Source organism: Paramormyrops kingsleyae, chromosome 10 (genome assembly GCF_048594095.1).
Source record: "Paramormyrops kingsleyae isolate MSU_618 chromosome 10, PKINGS_0.4, whole genome shotgun sequence".
In the NCBI taxonomy this organism is placed as follows: domain Eukaryota; kingdom Metazoa; phylum Chordata; class Actinopteri; order Osteoglossiformes; family Mormyridae; genus Paramormyrops; species Paramormyrops kingsleyae.
In genome coordinates, this window is record NC_132806.1 from 28,379,216 (window position 1) to 28,390,528 (window position 11,313).

Here is an 11,313-nt window from a genome sequence, read left to right on the forward strand (position 1 = left end):
GGCTTCTGGAAGACACCCGAGCTGTGCAGGAGATAGAAAGGTAAGGGATAGATACAACCAACCTGACCTTCACACACAGTCCGGAACCTGGAACTAGACCTCTTGATCTCTGCTACTCTGGAGTTCCTCATGGTGAAAGACCTCAGGTTGATCTGAGTTATGCAGCGGGGTTTTTTTTTTCCAGTGGACAAAAGGACTCTGTGGTCCTACTGGGAGACTTTTATCCTCACATAGAGAAAAATGAAGGAGCATGACTGGGAATAATGGCCACCCAGATCCAATCCCAAGTGATTAATTGTTATTGTACTTTCGTTCTAGTCATAGATCATCCATAACAAACACATTTGATGCGTTAGGAGGAGGACGCAGGACCTCGTTCAGGCGGAGTAGGCAAGTCCTATCCAGCTCTGGAGATACTGTCAGGAGACAGAAAGGACGCTCCATAAGAATTTCCTTAACCCTGTGTTAAAAACTTGTACTGGATCTGAGTCTGTCCATGCAGATGAAGTCACTAAGGTGGTTAAAGACCTCTAGTGGAAAGGATGCATGGGTAGATTAAATCTGTCCAGATATATTGAAAGCACTGGATGACTGGGGTGACATGGTTGATACTTCTCTTCAACGTTGCCTGGATGATGGGCGAAGTTCCTCTGGACTGGCAAACACGGGTGGTGGTCCCAGTTTTCAAAATGGGGGAGCGGAGGATCGAGGATCACTCCTCTCACGGAAAGTCTGTGCCTGGGAGAGGAGACTCTGTCTAATAGTCACAGCTAGGATGCAGATGGAGCACTGAGGATTCACAGCAGTGTGATATACTAATACAGCTTAGATGTGCACACTCTGCAAGAGGTGCTGCAGGAGTATGGGTTGGGAAGTAATATCCCAAAATTCACCAGAAGAGGGCACCTGTCGACCTTTATAAATTCTTGTGGTAATTATGAGTTCTGTTAAACATTGTTCGATTTTCATATGCATTTCAAAATGTTTCATAAATTTGCCCAAGTGATGTTTTATCTATTATAAACCTACATGTAATTAAAATGTAACCAGTTAAAATTAACATTTTAAAATAAATTTAAATTTAAAATGTAATTATTTCCCTAATTTTAAACACATCGATGATAACCATGACAATGATAAATATCAGCTGAACACATTTCCTAGTTCAGCTTATTTTTAAAGTGCGCAAAACAAACATACAGTAATAACAGAATGTTGTGGTTTGGAGGGAACTTAAATGTAAACAGCAATTGAACATGTAAAACGCAATAAAATTAAGTATATTCTGACTATGTGTTTTAACTTTAGTATAAAAACACTTATAACTTTCAAAGAGTGGGGTACGTGTGACGTTCTGTGGAATTAATGTTTAAATTATATCAATGGTATTCCTTTGAAACAAAAGAGATAAAATGAAAATGACCATGGAACCTTTCTTAATGTTCCCTCTACCCTGTCCCATTGAATCCTTAAATGGCTGATCTTTGCATGCTTGGCGTTACAGCCAAATACTTCTGCATTGTTTAATTCCACCCTAGAACAGATACTTGGAACCCTAAAATAATAACACATTCCAATATTCTGAGATAATATATCAGGTCACTGAAATTCCTAGAAAGGTTCCCAAGAGAAGATATAACAATAAAAACAGAAAATATATGAACCAGTGGCAAACCTGTCAACAAACCCCTTGTTGGGATTTAATAATAAAACTAGAGGCTGGTTTACATTTTGTGATGTTTATGAAGCTAATTATGTCCTGCTTTGTCCATCGTCGTTTCAGCTTCTCCTTATCCCCAGACAAACAACCATAACTCCCTCTCTTTTCCATCCTGCCTTCACATTCTGTTTATTCGTCTTGGGTCAGTCTTGTTTAGTTTATTGTCCTTCCGTTGAGTTTCTGGGGCTGTGGTTATATCCTCAACACACTCATTGCGGTTATCAAGCACTGACCGATGAATCTGCAATCCATGTCCCATTGGTCATTAAGATGTGGGGGCAGGGGGATTGCAATAGCTGGCTTTGCTTTCATGAGGTTCCATTTTGGTTGTAAACAGATTGTCTGTCCGCGTTTCACAATGGCCAGTCTGCAGAGGGTCACGGTGAGCTTGGAATTAGGCAGGGGAGACCCTGGATGGGATGCCAGTCCTTCACAGGGCAAAAGCGCATTCGTACGGGTGATGACAGTTTAACGTCACATGCGTACATGTGCTTATGAGTGCAAAATTTTGCCCTGCGTTTCTTTGGATAACAGGCCCCAGGATCCGCTTACAGCGTCGACGACTCTCATCTCACAACATCTGCTTGGGGTCCATAAAGCTCCAGGCATTATTACAAGCCTCCGTATTTGTGTGGAGGAAACTACGAGTTTTTACTGGTGAAATGTGTAATGCAGGCAGCAGTTAGTGTGATGGGGGAGACCTGGGACTCCTGACATGCTGTGACATCTGGGAAGAGCAAAGTCACGCCATAAAGTAAGATGATGTAAGATGTGTAAGATGCTTTGAGTTAAGGAGTCGATAGAGCAGGATGTGTATAAACCCTTGTGTTCGGCCGCCCTGTTTTGCACTGACTTGTGTTTTGCACTTTAAGTCCCGTGAATATCCTGCCCCGTCACACCGTGGTCCTGGGGGGGGGGGGGGGGGGCATTATTTCATGCCACTGTATACCTGTATGTAGAAGGTAAGACGAGGGACACTTTAACACAAGAGCCCCCACTAAAAAGGGCCTCAACTAACCTTGTTTAATAAAATTTTGAACCCTCCTGTCAACAACTTTTACAGTCCACCCCCAGCAGAAAACAGTAAGGGTGGGGGGGGTGCTTAACAGCTGAAATAGCCCAGGGTCCTCTGACCATGCTGACCATGCTGTGCATGCTGACCCTGCTGTGCATGCCGACCCTGCTGTGCATGCTGACCCTGCTGTGCATGCCGACCCTTCTGTGCATGCTGACCATGCTGTGCATGCCGACCCTTCTGTGCATGCTGACCATGCTGTGCATGCCGACCCTTCTGTGCATGCTGACCATGCTGTGCATGCCGACCCTTCTGTGCATGCTGACCATGCTGTGCATGCTGACCATGCTGACCCTGCTGTGCATGCTGACCATGCTGTGCATGCCGACCCTTCTGTGCATGCTGACCATGCTGTGCATGCCGACCCTTCTGTGCATGCTGACCATGCTGTGCATGCTGACCATGCTGACCCTGCTGTGCATGCTGACCATGCTGACCCTGCTGTGCATGCTGACCCTGCTGTGTATGCTGACCCTGCTGTGCATGCCGACCCTGCTGTGCATGCCGACCCTTCTGTGCATGCCGACCCTTCTGTGCATGCTGACCATGCTGTGCATGCCGACCCTTCTGTGCATGCTGACCATGCTGTGCATGCCGACCCTTCTGTGCATGCTGACCATGCTGTGCATGCCGACCCTTCTGTGCATGCTGACCATGCTGTGCATGCCGACCCTTCTGTGCATGCTGACCATGCTGACCATGCTGACCCTGCTGTGCATGCTGACCCTGCTGTGCATGCTGAGCATTCTAAGGTGCAACAATAAAGCCCAATGGACTCAACTAAAAGTGCAACCCCAGGGTCCGCTGAGCGCGTATGAAAAGCTCTCCAGCTTTCTTGTCTCTTATCCTCCACGCTGCCCATCAAACTTAAATAACATGTCTCACCAGAACATAGGTTTCCGGAAGGCTCTTTCCTTTGTGACCATTCCCCACGTCGCATGTCTACCTGCCTGGGCAATCCTGTGGAAGCACATCTATCACACCCCTGACTGGGGGGGGGGGGTTGCTGGCTCTGCGATTTGAGATGAACGTCACTGGTTCACTTTCTCGGCAGAGAAGCCGTGTCTCCTTTGAGTAAGACCCTGGAGGGAGTAAGACCCTAAGCTTTACTCTCACCTCTGTATGTATGTATATATGTTCCTGTTCTTGTACAATTATTACAAACAAATATAAGTCCTTTTTGTTTTCAGCAAAAGCTTCGGCACTCATGTTCCCAAATCTTGATATAAACCGTAATTGTGAAAATGCACAATTTCTGTCGCTCCAAACCACAAGGTATGGTTGTATTTAATACCAACACCCCCCATCCCCCCCACCACCCCACCCCACGCCCCTGGAAGGATAACTCTTACTCATGGTCCTGGCATGCATCAAAGACCTTGACCGAGGATGGGCAGCTATTCTGCCCGAGGGGGGTTTGCTAAGTGGATGGCGGTGGGGAGGGAGGATAAACAGCCAGAGAACCACATGGACAAAGGATGGGGGGAGGAAAACCATTAAAGAACCTCAGGGATGTTTGGAGGCTGACTCGAGGAGACCAGGCCGCTGAGACCGTTCTTGCATCCACCTCATCTGGTTACGAGAGCTTCCAGAAGAAGAAGCCACAGAGGAAGGGGTGTCTCCATGCAACCGAACCCCGTCTCCATCGTTCCAAGTAAAACTGCGGTCCGTGGCTCTGACGGGAGTGTTTATAGGAGGGATTCGACTGCGCTTATGCAATGGACACATCAAACCGCCGACAACAAAGGCCTCCCCTGTGCTTAAACGAGAGCCCACGCTCATTGCTGGTCAAGCCTTTCTAGCATTTTCAACACGGCTTTTAAAGGCCTCCGCATCTTTTGGCGAAGAAACTTGGCGCAGACTTCAGAGAGAGAGGCTGCCACCAGCTCCCTTCTCCTGTGTGGTGCTCCCGCGCTCTCGTCTACACATTTCTAGACACGTGCGCACACACATCACCCATACAGGCAACATGAACGATTTCCCCTTTCCTCATACGTGTTGTGGGGCGGCCAGACTTGGTGCTCATTGGCTTTAACCCGAATTTCTCGACCCGATGCTGTGTTTCCGGGGGGCACACGTAGAGCTGACGGTATACGTTATGGTCTTTGGGGCTCCCCATCCTTACAAACACTTCAAGTCTCCCTGTCACATGATTCGCTCAGGATGGGACAAAAAAAAAAAAAAAAACATGTGACGAGAAGTGGGAATTGGGGACAATACTTGGTCCAGAAGAGAAGATTGGTTTCAACAGCTGTTGGGTTTGCTGAAAGTGCTACAAGAGAGTGCTGTGCTCAGGGATCACAGGCTGGACGTTTTTTCCGGAAGCTGAGAGAAAAAATAGGAAGTAAATAAGTAAATAAATGTGCTCATGACCTGGCTGGGAGATCCGTGCTCCAACCAGGTCTCACATGCACAGGTTCTGGCCACGTATGTACTTCAGAGATCCAAATAACCCTGCCAAGGCTCCAATTATACAATGCAACTCAAGTTGATCCAGACGAAACCTGGAAGAGAGTGGGACTTTGGTGCCTTTTTGCCAGCTGTTGCTGCCAGCAGGCTCATCAGAGAGGGATGATCCACTGGCGTATCCATAGTAACGTGCCCTGCTGTTGTTGTTTGGCCTCAGCGTGGAAGCAGGAAGTGGCGCCAGACAGCAGGTAGGTCTCCTGGGCCATTAAAGAGACGGGGGAAAGCACATAATGATTTCTCCTTAAGGTTCGCCGTTTCTCTGTCTGTCTCCTGAAACGGGAAAGACACGTGGCATCTGAGGATGTTACGGCTCAGGGGAAAATGCGAGGGGCGACGAAACGCCGGGTAACAAACCGCCCGTTTGAGGATGCGGTGCCAGTGGACCTGAGAACCCCATCGGCGTATTCGGATTTGTTTCCATTTTATTTAAATATAAGAGCTTCCCAACACGACTTTCTCTGAGCACCTAATATAACATGCATTGGCTCCATCAAAAAAAAAAAAATTGTGAAGCATTTCAAATTAGCACAGACGCAAAAGAAATTGACTTTATGTATCATGAGAGAGAACAAAAACTCTTTTAATGGACAGAAAGGGAATCGATTCTTGAGGGGGTTCAGGGCAACCTGCTCAATCTCGCTCTGTATGATGTAAGAGTCAAAAATACGTGAACAGAAGCTGATAAAAAACAGGCATCAGCAGGACCATGATTTGTCACTTCTGCATCTGGCAGGAACTTTTGAAATGAAGCTTTATAATCCCTTTGTACAAGAATTGGTTCATTGGAAATTTTTTTTCCCATTTTGATCTCCGTGACACAGGTATACAAATAAGTGAGAGTCAAGCTGGGTGTCTGGGCATATGGACAGCTGTCCATCCAGTGGCTCTGGAGCGTGTTTTTTTCTGGTGGGGGGAGTTAAGGACCTTGCTCAAGGGGGCAACGGAAATGTGGATCCTCTGCCGAGGATGGGATTCAAACCAGTAAATATCTGATAACAGAGCACAGCCCGTCCCCTGGTGGAGAGGCTCATGACTGTGCGAAAAAACAGCGCTCAGGGGAGGGTTAGGGTTAGGGTTAGGGTCAGAGTGACAAATCAGAGCCAGATTCAGCGTTACTGAAAAGAACATCCCCTTCAGGCATCTGGGACACTCAGGAAACCCCCAAGCTGACGTGTCACTGAGGTCGGGCTTCCCCCGGCAGGACGGGCCGGATGCTGCTGAGAGAAAAATGCGCAAATGCAGTGGAAAAGCACACAGACACACTTACACAGACACACACACACACGTACACACATAGACGGAATGAGGTCTGAACTCACGGCGTCCTTTTGATGGAGACACTCGATTCAGGGCCATTAAGGGGACAGTCAGCATTAGGGCCGCGATAGAGCCCCTCTCTCACGCCAGGCTGCCCTGGGGAATGTGAACCTTTCTACCTACTGGTGACACAGTGGCTAAACACTGCAGACAGAGTCCCTCAGCGACAGCTGCTGGACATGCCTATAAAAAGTAATACGAGAAGCAGACCTAGGAAAATGGCCGCCATATTTCATGCCTGGCTTTTAATAGCAGGTAGGATATACAAACCAGAGCCTGTTAGCGTGGCGTGTCAGTCCGTCCTGAGCTTTAAGTTCAGGGAACCTCTGTCAGCGCGTCATGGCGTAAAACTCCGCGTTACACAAACCAGCAGTCGCGGGAATACATAGCCTTAGCCGTCGCCGGACTTGGCGCGGTGGTCAAATGGTGGAAGGCAGACTTCTGTGTTTAGAAGAGAAGGGGAATATCAACACCCCAATGGAGCAGATGCTCGTCCTCACGGTGAAACGAGAATTTGACTTTAGGCCCATAATGCTTTGTGTAGCATCTTGCCTGCTTCGACCATGACGCCTCATGGTATCTAATAGCAGTCAGATGCAAATGCCGCGGTTCTATTCAGCTATAGACCAGATATTCACATAAATGCAGTACAGATGCTCATTAGAAACAAACAAGATCAGTTTTCACAATTTAAACTTGACACATTTGTTTCATATAAACATATTTGTTCCATTATGTTTTTAGATACTGGAACAACTAAAAAAGTCTTTGTTACTCTAATATTGTTATGTCCACCATCTTCTGGGGAATTTTAGAATAGCTGCCCAAATCTTTCATTTGATGGAAGACCTCTCGGCGAACAATGTGCTGTTTGTTGGCTGATGTTAAAGTAGCAAAGACGTCCAGCCTGTGCAGACAGAGCAAACGATTCAGTATGAATCATGTTTAACTAGAAATCATGAAAAAAAACACACACACATTGCAAACGACCGAACAATAAAAATCCAAGAATATCAATTAGGTTTAGAGAGATCATTTTAACGAAATATCCGATTTACACCACACACAGCGTACACAGTAATCCAGATAAATACCTCAATAAAGATTCTGTAATCACAGCCCAGTGGAGTTGGTGGTGGGACACGGACAGAATGACATCACCGTTCGGCCCTTAAGCGACATCCTTAATCCCCACTTGCAATCTGCCTGGCCTTGCTCAATTAGCTGTATGTTGCTTTAGAGAAAAGCATCTGCTGAATAGATAAAGCGTAATAAAGAGGGCTTTTTAAAAGCAGGCCTTTCTAAATCCCCAGATATCGGGGACCATCGTGTGGTGGCTGTACATCTAAAGGTAGTTACACACATCCTGCCAGGAACTGAAGCATAAAGATACACTGTGTGGCTCAAAGCGCTGCAGGCTGAAATATTGTTCTGTGTTTCATAGCATGAAAGTATGTTTCTCTTTCCCTTTCTCTAAAATATTACCCCCCCCCCCCCCCCCAAGCCTGATAGCCCAAAGGCTTTCTGGCACCGAGACACATGTTATTCTTCAGAGGGTCTTTTCTTTATTATTACCTAATGTCTTATTCCCAAGGTGACCTCCGAGGGGCGCTGACGGCAGTTTGTGGGGAAGCCAGGAGCCCAGGTGTCCATGCTCAAGACGCATTAATATCTCAGCGGCGATTAATTTAGCTTCCAGCGCTGACACCGTATCAGACATTATGGCTTATATTATTTTGCATCACCTCTTGTATAGAAGTGTTCACATAACATTACATACTATTTTTAACTCACTTTGGTCAATTACTCTAAAGACTTTTGCCAATAAAACATTGACGGAAGGTGATTATAATGGCTACATACATTTCGCATATGTAAATAAATGTAATGACATTATGTTGTATATATCACACACAGACAAGGGGGGAGGGCAGTGGAATCGATGGATTAGATTCCTGCCCCTAGCTTTGTGTCTGTGTGCTTTGCAGGGTCTCCAGGTGTTCCTCAGCAGCCCTTAAAGGCAGGTTATGTTCCTGTCCAGGGCGTCTCCTGCCCTGAGCCATGTGCTTCAGTACCGGAGAGGAATCTATAAAAGACGGATGGATGAATCTATAGATTATGTACATATTCTACTCAATAGCCACAGCAACTCATCCATTTTTCCCCAAGGAGTCTGAAGAACAATTAGAGAACATCCATCTGTTGGAAGTTCTGCATGCAGCTGACTAGAATATGCAGCAGAGCCAAGGTGCCAGAGCGCTTTTTGGCAGAGCGCCCCCCTCTGGCTCTGCTGTGAAAAGCCCTTTGCTTCCAGGACACAGACACATCAGGGAGGATGGAGAGGGTGACTGTGTTTGCCAGGTTCTCGTGGGTCATCGTGAGACACGTGGGCCTCAGGGCCGAGCAGACAGCTGCGGGGAAGACGTGATTAAGGACCCCCCTTGCAGGGAAGGGGGGGGCGTGGCCCTTGCCCCCACCCAAGATCAGCTGCAGACTTGGCCTGGAGCCTAACTGTTCTGAACTTCAGCCTGCAAAGCATTTTCCCCTCCAGTATTGGGCAGTGCCCATGTGCAGCACGGACTGTACCCACCAGCAGGGGCATATTAACTTCTCTGGGGGCCCTGGGCTGACATGGCGAGGGGTGGGGGGGAGGGGGGGGGGCACTTGAGCTCATTTTTGGAGCCAAAACCAAAATGTGAGAAAATAAAAAAAAACAATGCAACATCATTCGCTAATCAGCACATGCAGTGTCAGCATTAGAATTTACCCAATGGGGGAGGGCAAAGCGTGGTGATCGGGGTCTGGGGGGTCCTGCCAGTACAATTTGCCGGGAGAGGATTATTGTGCTGGGGAACCGATTGGCCAGATTTAATTAATTTGACTGTTTCGTTTGATCAGTCTAGGATAGCCCACGCATTAATCCAAAAGTGGGGATCCATGGCGAAACTTTCAGCCTAAATAACGACCCTGGAGAAATGCACTGACAAAAAATACTGTTTAAAAACCCAGGTTTATTATTTTAGGTTAAAAAAAAAAAGTAATAAAAAAAGTCAGTGAAAAATGAATCAACAATAAGCACTTTGTTCTGAGATGCAGCTTGATACTTGGATGATGTTCTGTGGAGATTCAGGGAGCTGGAGGCGGCGGCACGATTCACAAACAGCGAGTCGAATGACAAGCAAAACACGGCTGTGCATCTCGCTGATACTCTCACATTCATACTCGCAAAGCAACAGAGATTTACAGTTTTTGGGCAACGATAAGATACTCACCACGAGCACTTAGAAATTCGTTTGATCGTCCCCTATCCATTCCTACTCTCCAAGAGACACACCTACACAGGTGAGGGAGCAGGGTCAACTATTTAATCAGAGCCCCGGAGCGGTTTTGGGGGTTAAATACCAATATGATTAACATACCAGCCTGGATATTCAAACTTGCAACTTTCGGGACTGTGCAACTCTTTTTCTTAATTTATATTCTGTGTTGTCTGTGAATGTGTGCAGAAATAGTAGCAAAAAAGATTCCTGGCACATGTAGTTGTGCTTGGCCAACAAAGTGAATTCTGATTCTGACCGTAAGATCCTGACACTGCAGCCCACAGAGCCACCAGAGGCGTTGCTAGAAATTCTGGGCTCCCTGGTAAAATGTTACCTTGGGCCCCCCCCACCAACCAGGCAGCGGTGGGCGATATGATAAAAATATCGCATCACGATTCTTTTCGGACAGGATCACGAACAGTACAACCAAACTAATTCCCCTATTTAAAAAACTGCAGCACTATAAGGTAAGAAAATCTAAAAGACAAACATCCTCAGCAGACTATGTAGTGCGTTTTCTTTTGAGGTGCTTAAAAATGTTTGTCATGTTGCCACCCAACGTGCGAATCTTACCTTGCAAATAACTGTCTTTGCGCCATGTTGGTTTTGGACAATCCAAACGAATTCAAGGCTACCAACGATTTTTTTCTGTGCCCAAATCCATGTCATTCATGCCGCTACACTGCCAAACATAGGTAATGTGTTGTATATTGAGCACTACATGTTGGGACATGGGTGTGCAAGGGAGACGAGGAAATCCGAGGCATATCTGGGGCCCTAGGCTGTCGTCATCATGGACACTGTGCTGTGGCTTATTTTGCGTTCCGTTTAACGTTCCATCTTTCCCAAGGTGGGGTGAGGTCCTGACGTTTCCCAGGGTTCTAGGCGATAGCCCAGGGTTCCTGCTACATTAATCAGCCCTGATAAGAAGCTCAGTACATTTACATAGCTTAAGCAAATATCCAGCTACATAAATGGGAAAATGTCATGTTTTTAAAGCCATATAAGCTGCAACTGGTACATCTGTACTTCACTGCGCTGTCATTTCAATGCAATGGACACAGGCAAAACTTGCAGATATTAGCCATTAATGCAGCTCTTTTAGATTGGCCTGTGCAAGATCCATAAAAGCCAGGAAAGGTGAACAGTGCAGGCAGATAATCACTTATTAGCTTAGTGAGGCCAGCAAGTAAAAATCGGCAGTGGTTGCTGGCCAATCAGAGAGCATTTCAGTTCACAAAAGTAAAAACTGTCTGTGATCTTATGACATTTTGACAATTTTTATAGTCACTGGGGCCTGAATGTTCTAAATTAGGTTAGCAATTAAGAACTTAAAAATTCAGGTACTGTGCTGGCAATAGCAAATGAATAACATTTCAGTAATTGTGTGCTACATTTGAGAATGCATTTTC